Below are 12431 nucleotides of genomic sequence, written 5' to 3' on the forward strand. Positions count from 1 at the left end.
TCCCCACTGACCCAGAAATCCTTGTAGTCCATGGCCTCGGGACACATTGTGAAGGTAATTTGTGCAGTTGCTCTTTGGAGATAGAAAGGCCCGGCCAGCTGCTGGTGCACATGCCTACAGTGAGCTTCTCGCGAGACTTAGGGACACTGGCCAAGTCCAGCTCTCTGGCCAGAAAATGAAAAGAGTCCCAATGATATAAAGAAATCCAACATGACAATGAACGGGCTAATTCTGATGAAGCGCAGTCAGAAAACTGCTTTGTTAGTCTAGTTTGGTGCGTTCAGATCTGTTTTGTAGATCTCTAGGCAGTTCATTCCCCAATGCTGGGGGCACACGCAGGCCGGTCCAGCAACTTTGTCACTGGTAGTAATAAAAAGTCCTCTGGATTCTCTAAGTCCCCAAACAAGTCTCATTTCAGAAATCAGCCATTTCCATAATTAAAAGGACCAGCCTGTGTAGGCATCAAAACGGAAAACATGCAAAGGTAAGCATTTCTGCCCTGGTTCTGTCCCTGCCTCGGGCTCCAGGTGTGACACTGGGATTTTCTCCTCCTCTTCCCACCTTGTGACACTGCCTCTGGCTTCGCTGGGGCAGGAACTGGGGCAAGAGAGGTGTCAGAAGGGACCAGAGGCCTTTCTTGAGGGGCACAGATGTAACCAGACAGTGGGTTACACATGGATGTGACAATGACCAGTCTGCTTCTCTCTCTTTTGGGTCCTTTCTGATCACGGACCTCCTGGTGAGGGCAGAGCCAATCCTCAGGTTTCCTTTTTTGGTCTTGGGACCTCTGTGCATTGACCCCCTGCTGGACCCCAGTGGCTCCTCCATGGCCTGCATGTGGCCGTGGGCAGCCCTTCCTCCCGCAGCACAGTCCCAATTCTCTCTCCCTCAGCTCCTTGTGCTCAGGTCAGTGCCTCTCACACTCCAGGGGGATCAGTCAGGTTACAAACTCTTCACCCTGCTCCACTCTGTTCCCACAGCACCTTGTATGACCTGGAGGAGGAGAAGTCCTTTCTCCTTCTTTGTGGGAGGAAAGGAGCAGTTCCTGATGACCTCCTGGCCTCTCCTGTCTATGCAGGTGATGGTGTTTGACTCTTTATTTTTACCCATTTGGGTCCTTTTTCTTGAGTCCTGCATTGGCCTGGCACCTAGTGACTTGTTTTTCACCTTTGGGAGCTGTAGTAGCTTGAGAAACATCCCCCAAAGATACTAGGTCCTGATGCCCAGAACCTGTGAATATCACCTTATGTGACAAAAGTCATGGGTCAACTAAGGATGTTGAGATGAGATTATCCTGGACTATCCAGGTGGATAATGATAAATCTTCCTATAAGAGCGGGGCAGGGGAGATTTTGACACACAGAAGAGGCAGAGGCAATGTGCCCAGGAGACAAGAATGAGAGACCTGCAGCCACACATCAAAGAGTGCCAAGGCACCCTCAGAAGCTGGAAGAGGTGAGGAACTTATTCTCCCTTAGATCCTCCTGAGGCAACAATTGCAGCCCAGTGAAACTGATTTGGGACTCTGGCCTGCAGAACTGTGAGTGAATACATTTCTGTTGCTTAAAGGCATCCAGTTTGGGATGATTTGTTATAGTAGCTTAAAGGACACTAATACAGATGCCTCAGCCAAAAGTCAGACAGGAAGAATCCCATTTTAAATCCTGTTGTAAAATAATTTTAAAAATTATCTCAATGCCTCTGAAATAGGCCAGTTATCACTCTTGCAGGTCATTGTTGATATATTCGACTTTTACTGCATGCAGGTTGGCCTGAGGGTCACAATTTGACTGGTGATATCTCTGCATTTGTTATTGCCTTTGACAACATCAGTGGGGCTTTCCTGTAAGTGCTTTGCCACTTTCTGGCCTCTGTAATTCTTTCTTTGACACTGTATCTGTAGACAGACCTTCTTAATGGTCCCATTCTCATGTGGCATCCTTGACCCAGTTATGTTTGAAAATACCTGCCTATACATGTCTGTTTCTTTCCTTGAGAGGTTGACTCTTAATTCCCTCCCCAGGGGAACTTCAAGAGATAACATGGAACAACGTGCCCTGTGCACTCACTGCCCAGGGATGAGGATTCCCTTGCTGGAGATAAGAGATGTGATTCACACTTTGATACTTAATTGGTTTCCAGACCTGGCATCCTTGCTGTCGACTCATAAAAACTTAATATTCGTACTAGAATTCGAGCTTTTGGAGTCCAACCCCTAGAGTTTATAGGTGAGGCCCCTGAGACCTGCTCAGTTCATGGGATGAGAGGCAGTGTCCAGCCAGACACTCCATGTTGGCATATTCTGCCACTTCGTCACCCTTCTTCCCTCCTCCCCTCCCATTCATTTCCTGGTCTCTGAGGAGGAAGGGAAGGGGAGGCTGGAGCATCATTTGTTCACTCAACAAACAGTTGCTAGGCAGCTCCCACATGCATGGTCTCTTGCTAGATGCTAGAGTTATGAACACCAACTAAACTGAGGATACAGAGGAATTAAGTAATTTAAATAAGAGCCTAGAACTTGGAAGCAGCATAGTCAGGATTAAAAACCAAGCTGAATGTCTCTAGACTTAAGACTTGTGGCTCTGTGCTCTAATATAGTGTTTTGGTCTCTTGCTAGATGCTAGAGTTATGAACACCAACTAAACTGTCCCCAACTAGTGAACAGTTAGTCAGTCTGGTGAGCTACACACTCCCCTCAGGTCCCCCTTTCAAGGTGAGACTTACATGGAAGTCCACATAACAGACTGTGGTTGTAGCAGATGCCCAGGGAGGTGAGCTGGGGAGAGGGGATGAGACTGAGTAACTGGGTGTCCCTCAAACTCAGTACCTGGCACCCTGACTGTCTCCAGGACATTCAGGAACCCTACGACTCAATAGCATCTCAGCTTGAAAAACACTATATTAGAGCACAAGGGCCACAAGTCTTAAGTCTGGAGACATTCAGCTTGGTTTTTAATCCTGACTTTGCTGCTTCCAAGTTCTAGGCTCTTATTTAAATTACTTAATTCCTCTGTATCCTCATCAACAAAATCAGGATAATACCTAATTCTAATGGTTCCTAACTCCTTGGATGTTGAAGAAACTAAATGAGTTCATTCATTCACAGCAGTGCCTGACTCACTCGGGAGATGTCAGGTGTTCATATGTGTGAGTGAATCACCTTTCACTCTCTGCTGTCCCACATCACTGACCTCATTCTTCAGTCAGGGTGGAAGATGTCAGCAGAACATACTTGAATGTTTAGGAAAATCCTACTCGACTTCAAAGCACTTTGATGAATGATCATACAAGTCCTGCCTTCTAATGGACATTACTAAACTTCAACAATCCTGGACACTGGTTGGAACAAAACCTGGTCAAGGGGAACAGAAGGGACACCATTGGTGGGGGGGTTTGGGCGGGGGAGGAGCGCTCATCTCACTCTACCTGGAAATGAACTTCTCTTTACAAGTCAACTACCAAAGATTTAGGGAAGTTATTTTATTGGGGGCTCTGTCACTGCCACTAGGAAGGAGGTTTTCCTGCTTGCTGAGCCCTTGGCCAAGATCCATAAAAGCATGAATGATGAAGGCTAGAGTGGCCCAAAACAAACTGGAGAGGAACTGTCACTTTGGGGTGGGGTAGGAGTTAGGGAAGAGGGGGGAGAGAAACAGGAAGGGAGGCAGCCTCGAACAAACGCTGGGGTGAAAGGCTGCATGGGTCTTCTCACTAAGGACAGCATCGCTTACAGCACTGAGCTGTTCTGTTGCTCAGGGCGAGGCCCGCATCCTGGACAGCAGCAAACAGATGGGGCCTGGAGGGCCTGCAGATAAGCTTTAGATGGTGGCAGATGCAGCTGAGGCGGGTGGCCACCTGTGCTCTGGTGTCCACGGTGCCCACCTGGCCCATCTGCATTTACTCTGTCCACCAATGACATCTGCAAAGCCCCAGGGGCTCCGGATCAGGTTGCGGAAGGAAGGCTGCCATCAGACCCAAGGGAGGAGAGTGCTCCTTTTCTGTTCACATGTTAACCAGCCATGCAGTCTGTGGTAGGCCTCCTGAGTTGCAGAAACTGTGAGGAAAGGGAGATGAGCTGAGTGTTCCCAGTTCTTCTGTGGATGCCCTAGCATCTATCTGTGTGTTCTAAACCTGGTGTGTGAGCCCAGCCAGTGGGGGGAGGATGGGAAAGAGGCAAGAAGGTTGTGGGGAAAGTCGTGCCTCAAATCCTCCACTCTGTTGGGAGAGGGTCAATTTCATATATTAAAACAAACAAACAAAAGCCATGGGAATAGCAGCTGATAAACCAACAAGGAGATTTATGTATTGGTTACCGACAATACCCCAGGCATTAGATCTACAAATTTCCTTACGCTTTCTCAATGATGCTTCCTCTGCACCTTGCAACTGATAAAACCCAGGCTCACTGAATTCAAGGTCAAGTAGCTGGATTCAAACCAAGCCTGTTCTACTGCAAAGGAAGGGTTTTCAATCACCTAGTGGCTCCCAAGGCTGCTGCTGGACTGGTTTGGGCAGCTGCTTGAGGCTACCTATGTCTGTGGCCCCCTGAAAACTCTGAATTCTGAGGTGAGGCTTGGGGATCTGCCTCAGCAGGTATTTTAAAGCCCTGCTGGGGAGTCTGATGCTCAGCAGGATCAGGGACCAGACCACCGCACAACACTCCCCTCCCAGCAGCACTTCTGTCCCTTAGAGCAGCACCCGAGGGAATTCCATGCGCCAAATCCACCTTGACCTATTATGGTTCCCTTTATCCTGGACCTCTGACTGTCCTTGGAAGGACTTTGGTGGCACCCAGTCAGCCTGCTTCCTTCTGGGTCCCTTGCACAGCTTCCTTAGAGATGGGAACTGGCCTCTCTATAAACTCGGTCAGGGATTTCTTCCGTTGATGAACACTCCCGTAGCCGTGGCTTTGTGTCTGACAGTCCTTAAGTACTTTACATATACAGTCAGTTCTAGTTATTTGTGGGATTTATGCTCTATAAAGTCTCAGCCAATACTGAGTTAGCGAAACTGAATGACTGCTCCTAGGGAAGATTCAGGGTTAGGTTCCTGCGAGCCTCTAGTCACATTTTCATCAACCGATCCCTACCTAACTTGTTTTACATGTGTTTCTGTTTAAAGGCACCTTGTTTAGTAGATACTGTCGCCTCATTAACATTGAACTCACAGCCAACAGCACTCTAACTCTTTCCTGAACAAAGCTTATCTAACACATTTTCTTTGTAAGGCCCATCACAGCCTTTGCTCTAAGAACACTAGGTAGCACTTTCCAGAGCTTTCCTTGAGGGCCATTGTAAACAATGGAATCACTAACAAAAAGCACAAAAATGTGAAAGCCTGGCACTAAATACACTTCGGAAAGAACACGTGTTTGCATTTGAGATCTGAAACATGAAGGCTGAGTGTGGCCTTGTCCCACCTCCCCTGGAACAGTGGGTGGGGAGACTCAAGTTCTTCACCTCTGTGCATGTCTTAGAATGACAGTGAAAAGGTCATGAGTACTGATTTGGGACTTACAAATACATTTTTTCTAATAGGGAAATTTGCAGAGTGTGAGGATGGACTGTGTTAACTTGTCCTGACCCCACAACAGCAGCATGAGGTAGGTTGTATCATTGCCCTTCTCAGTCCTGATCACCTTTAGAAAATAAATTCCAAATGTGTCACTCCCCTTTTAACAGATGAAAAAACTGAATCACAGAGAGGGTAACACAGCCAGTAAGTGACAAAGGCCACAGTTAACTGCATAACATGTTAGTCTTTCCTGATTGTAAGCTTATCTCCGTGGACTGCAAAGCTGACCAAGCTTAGAGCCTGCCCACCAGAAGGATGCCGATAGAATTAAGACAGGGGGGAGATGAATGATTTTGCATAGTTGTAGGCACTACTGGATATTCATTAGGCCTACTGCCTGGATCCCCTCTACTTTGCATTTCTCATAGTATGTTCCAGGATCCTGGTTTTAGACCATTTGGTATAATGCAGATTTTCAGAGATCCTAATTTCCCTGGTGTCAGAGAAAGGCTACATTTTTAGTAAATTCCTCAAGGATGTCTGATGTCTCAGGATTTAAAAAGCACTATCCAAAGTTCAGTACCATCGTGAATAAAAATTACACATAAAAATATCTATTTGTGAAATTTGTAGCATTCAGAGTTCCTCAGACTGTTTTTTAAAGGCCATAGTGTTTGTTTGTTTGTTTTCTTAATAGGATGGTGGGAGAAAATGGGTCTAATAAAGATGATTGAAAATTCAATTAAAAATTACAAAGAATTTTAAAAAATAAGTTGCTTCAAGATTTGCATAATACCAAAAGTTAAAGGAAATTTGGTTTACCCAGGGACCTTTTTTCCTTCTGAAGAGTGGATTCTTACCTAGCTCAAACTCCCAGAACACTTCAGCCCAGGAAGCAGCAGGTTGTTATTCCTTCTCTGCTTATCAACTTCCCCAAGATCTGGCCCTCAAAAGAAATAAAACTACAGGTTTACTTGAAAAGAATGGAGAAACTAGGTTAACACACTGATGTTATTTTTAGAAAACTGAGCACTTAAAAATAATGACTGACTGAATGATTGTCACACCAATGTGTCCATTTCTAAAAATCCACTTACATTCTTGTAATTTATTAATAATAAATTATAGTTCAATAAAATACACAGAAATAAAAAATTAATGACTGCTTTTGCATAATTCTACTCCTTAATTTCTCTTCTTTCCGACTTATCACAGAAGACAAGATCTGTGTGTGCACCAACATTTTTTTTTGGATTTCTGTTCTCACTTGTTTAGTCCTGTGCAGAAGTCAAAGGAGTAATAGCTAGAGGGGCTGCAGAAACATTCACCAGCTCAACGTTACTTCTGGTAAGAAAGGATGGGCATGGACTTGCCATGCCTGCTGCTGTGTTCCTTTTTAAAACTGGAATGCACTGTAATTGTTTCAAAGGAACAGTTATGTACCACATCAAAGGACCTAAGTGCTACTACCATCCAAGGTTCCAGGCATCTCAATGGTCACAGCCTCTGTGTACGGCAATCTTGCTTCGGTGAGCTTTTCTGTCCAGGTAGCAATCAACTGACCTCATCTTTTCCTGTTACACCAGTGCATCCATCCAGTTTGGAAGATGAATGGGTGAAGGAACACTTGGCAATCATCTGTGATCATAAACTGAGCCTAAAGGGCTCAGAACTATGGACGCCGATGGAGCACTTTTTCATCTCCTTCTCTCCTTAGCAACAACAGCTTGGGAGATTAGTAAATAGAACAGGCTGCTTTTCATTCATGTACAGAAGGAAGACCACTCGCCGTGGCTCATTCATAGGACAGAAGGTGGATGCTGACTTGACTTCTTTTCCTGGGAAGGAAGCACACGCAGCGGTTGGGTTACTGACTAGGGTTCAGGGATGAGGACAGCACTGTGGGTTTTGTGACAGGGAACATAGTCCCCAACCAATGAGCTTCTTCTGAATGTATTGCTTTTCTTGGACTAAGGGATTTAGTCTCTGGCATGTTTGCCTACATTATTTAACAAGGCTGGCCATATGGCAATGATAAGCCTAATTACCATTTCCAATTTGTGTTAACCCATATCTCTGTCCATTCTTGCTCCGAGAAGGATAAGCCTTCTGATAGCCATGAACATAGCCAGCCTGTCAGAATATAACATCAATTGCTACAAATAACCTTAAGATTTCCAATCCTTTCCAAGACCTGAAAAGCAGTATGAGATGTTGCTTCAGAAACTATTCACACACTTGTTTTCATGAGGACAGTGACCGCCTCTTGAACTCAGGTGTTCTGAAAACCTGTATGAGAAGTTTCAGATTCTCAGAGAAGTGCATGATCTGATAGCTTTGAGGGAATTAAAAAGGACTTAAATAAAAGTAGATAATTAGCTATTGTACAAGATGTCAAAATACCTGAAAGGTTTTCAGTTGTCTTTGGATGCCCAGGTAGCACATTTGTAAGATGTGGATGTGTGTGTGTGTGTGTGTGTGTTTTGTTGTTTGTTTGTCTGCTTGTTACTATGCTACACTTTGTTTGAGCCCTGATTCAATCTGTTAAAAAGTAGACAGTAAGGAGAACAGAGCCTTTCTGCTGAGGTGTGGGGCCACCTTTCAGTTTTGAGGACCACAAATGGCCCCTGGATTAGCTGACTGTGAGAAAGCAAACCTCCCTAGAGCACAGGCCAGGGCTCGTCTCACAACAGCTTGGCAGTCCCGACGCAGAATTCGCTCCGTGTAACCACTCCCTTTTGAGAAATGCAAATGCCACGCAAGCCCTCAGCCTCAAGAAAAATTACCAGCATTCCTGTTAAGAAAGAAGGGATGAATGCTCACACTGTCAATTCAAAAACTGAGCCTATTAAATGCCTACACACAGCACTGAGCTACGTGGAATGGAATACCTGAGGAAAATTTAAGTCACATCCTTGGACATTGCATGATTAAATGTCAAAAAGCATAAACCAAAGGTTTACATCTTCATGGTTCAAAATTCTAAAATAGTATTAAAATTTAATGAAGGGGCTTTGCACCTCTAGTTGTACCAACCTTTGTCCCTTGACTGAATGAACAATGTCTTCACCGTCTATGCATTACTCTTGGTTGGGCTCCCTCCCAAATCTGGGCCTTGGCTTGACCCACTGGGTTGACTCTGCTCAGCTCCATTGTCCCAATCTCCAGCAGGCCAGTGCCACATGTTTTTACAGTGTCATGGTGAAGGCAGAGAAACTGGAAATAGAAACGAAGATTTCAAGCACTTTGAGGCCCAGGCTAGTAACTGTTACATTGTCCCTTCCACTGCATTGTATTGACCAAAGAAAATCATTAGTGCAGGTCAAACTCAAGGGCAAGATGGCTCCAGCTCTGGATGTGAATAGCTGCAAGGTCACATTGCAAAGAATATGCATGTAGGGAGTATTGGAGCTATTAAAAATGCAAAGTAAGATGACAATGAGGTATCACCTCACACCTGCCAGAATGGCTACCATCAACAAATCAACAAAGGACAAGTGCTGGTGGGAATGTAGACTGGTGCAGCCATTATGGAAAACAGTATAGAGTTTCCTTAAAAAATTAAACATGGAACTGCCATTTGACCCAGTGATTCCACTTCTCGGAATATATCCTAAGATACCTGAAACACCAGTCTAAAAGAATATATGCACCCCATATGTTCCTAGCAGCCCTATTTACAATAGCTAAGATCTGAAACAGCCTGGATGCCCAATAGTAGATGAGTGGATAAAAAAGCTGTGGCATATTAATATCATGGAATACTATGCAGCAGTAAAAAGGAAGGATCTCTCTTATCCTTTGAGACAACATGAAGGGAACTGGAGAGCGTTACGCTAAGTGGAATAAGCCAGTCAGAGAAAGACAAGTATCACATGATCTCACTCATATGTGGAATCTAATGAACAAAATAGATGCAGAGACATAGAAGTATGGAACAGACTGACGAATATTAGAAGGAAGGAGGTTGTGGGAAGAGATTAACCAAAGAACTTATATGCACATAATCATAATCCATGGACACAGACAATAGTGTGGTGAAGGCCTGGTGAGGGGTGGGAGTGGGTAAGGGGTGGAGGGAGGTCACTGAGGAAAAAAGGGAATACCTGTAATACTTCCAACAATAAAGATAAATTAGAAAAACAACAAGTTGCTCATTTGATCATTCAGGATCTATAGATACTTCCGGTCCAGTGAGAGTAGTGTGTTTTCTTGATTGCGTTTTATAAATAGCAATATGTTGGGCTGTGTGGTATGAAAATTGAACACTGTAAAACCTCTGACCAGAAGATCTTCTACTCTACAGTGAGGCCCCGTCAGGAGCTTATACAGAAAGGAATGGCATGTGGGGATTCAGGGACCTTGTTTGGGTTCAACCACAAGAGGCCTTTGTGACTCAGCAGTGTTGGCCATGCGAAAGAGAGGGGCTGAGAGGACCCGCAGTTGTGCCAGGCACCTGCTGCCTCATTGCCACCTCTGCCTTACGACAGACATCTCTGTCTGAAGTGCTGTCTGCTGCCTGCTCCTAAGGAAGGAGTGACTATTTCCATGGGAGGCAAATTTCATAGTGACAAGAGCACAAGGTCTACTCTAGTTCTAAGATTAGAACCAAACTAACAGAACAAAGATTTTTGTGTTTATCTTCTGGTCATCATCTGAAACACTCACACACAGGGATCATGTTGCTCAAAGCAAATCTCATTACCCCCAGTGCCAGCCATAGGTTGCCTTTTTAGAAGCTTCTTTGTTTCAGAGTTGCTGAATTATTCAGACCGTTAAAAAGCTACGCCCATGTAAGAACCCTAACAAGTCATGTGTCTAGAACATTTCCTTTTTTTCATTCTTCCTCTCACCCCTCCCCCTTAAAAAAAAAAGACTTAAAAGGGTAAATTTATTTCTTCTAATAATATTCTGGAAAGAAGAGACAGGCTTTTGAAATACATGTCTCTATGAATGCCAAGAAAAAAAGTACACAGTTGTTATCAGCTCCTGCCATCAAAATTCTTTAATTTAAAGAAGTATTCAGCTGTCTGAAATTGCAGACTCTAGGGTTTAATATCTTGTGGGTGGAATTGGTTGGTGATATAACACAGCATTTAAGAGCTGATATTCAGCTTGGGATGGGAAGATGTAGACAATGAAGAGTAGAGGACACCTGGGTTGGGAGAGAGAAGAGGATGTGCTGTGTGTGTGTGTGTGTGTGTGTGTGTGCAGATGGTGGGTGTGTTAGAAAGGGAAGGACTTGTCCACACAGCAGCAATTCAGTGACTCCCATTTCAGACAGGTTGAAAGCCACTGCTGCCTCCTTCTATAGATTTCGCAATAGGTGTCTAGAAGTGGACATACCTTTAAGCATTCTCAACTATGAGACTAACTTCTAGAAAAATCTTGCCATTTGTGACAACATGGATGGACCTAGAGGGCATTAGGCTAAATTAAATAAGTCAGAAAAGAAAGACAAAGGCTATATGATTTCACTTATATGTGTAATCTAAAAAACCAAAATGAATGAATAAATAAAATTTAACAGAAACAGACCCATAGATATAGGAAACTAGCTGATGGTTGCCAAAGAGCGGGGGGAGGGGGGGAGAAATGGGAATAAAAACAATATTTTTTAAAAGGTGTTTTTTTAAAAAATGGATTTTTAGAGAGAGGGGAATGGAGAGGAATAGAGAGATAGAAACATTGATGAGAGAGGAACAACATCGATTGGCTACCTCCTGCACACACCCCTATAGGGATCGAGCATGTACCCTGACTGGGAATCGAACCAGCAACCTCTTGGTTCCTGAGTTGACACTTAACCCCTGAGCCACACAGGCTGGGCCAAAAAAGGATTTTAAATAAAAAACAACAACAACACAGTATCCTGAGGACAGGCTTGCCAAACGAACAAACAAACAAACAAACCCAAGTAGGCAGGTTTCTCAAGTAGCTTTCAGCAATAAGGCAAAGGCTCTCCTATACAAAAGCAACAACAGCAAAACCCCACAGTATTCTTCCTACTTGTTAATTCTTAGAATGTTGTCATGATGACTTAAATTCCAAAACAAATAAATTAAACAATAAAAAGTTGCTTCCAATAGTAAATTAATAATCTACAACTGATCTTGTCTAAAGTAGGTTGAAATTTATAAGCACAGATAACTTATTTTCTCCAGTATATGTTTGTAAATATACACAAAGCACATAAATGGCTTTCCAGTGTGTATCTATGTGCAGACCTAAAATAATTACATAAAATACATATTTATTTGTGGCACATGTACCTGCATATACACTGTGAATACATTTCATAGTATACATAACTTGCAAGGGTAATCTGTGTTTGAGCACCACTCATTCGTTTGCTCCATCAATGTGTTTTGAAATGACATACTGATGAATAAATAATAAGACAATGCAACAAAAAACTACCTTTTTATGCAAGAAAAGACATTTTTGGAGCATCAAGTAAACGCTCTTTGCAAAAATACATATTTTAAAATCTCATCTTGCATTTTCTGACACCTCAGACGAACCCAGAGAGACAAAGTACTAGACTCCTAGGAAATCCCTGTCACTTTGTTAGAAATCTCGAAGACAAGGTCTGGTAAAGCGTAAATATGACAGCTAATTTCAACAGCTACTGTCAACCACTGCATTTCATTAACACGAGAAGCTGAACTGGGAATCCAATCCCACAGACTCTGGGTGAATTAATCAGCCTGGCTTCCTTTTATGAGGATAGTTCAGGGCGAGCTAATCCCCAGCCGCCTGCAGGACACGGAGTCAGCAGCCCTAGGATGTGGTGTGACCCATGCGCTTTCAAGTCGTACAGCAAACTCTTCCGTGTGTTTCAATCTGATGACCACACTTAGGCGTTTCACGAAATGCATGGTCCGCGTGACTCTTTCAGTGAGGGTCCCTTGCAGCCT

The sequence above is a fragment of the Plecotus auritus genome (genome assembly GCF_963455305.1).
Source record: "Plecotus auritus genome assembly, chromosome: 3".
Classification (NCBI taxonomy): Eukaryota; Metazoa; Chordata; class Mammalia; order Chiroptera; family Vespertilionidae; genus Plecotus; species Plecotus auritus.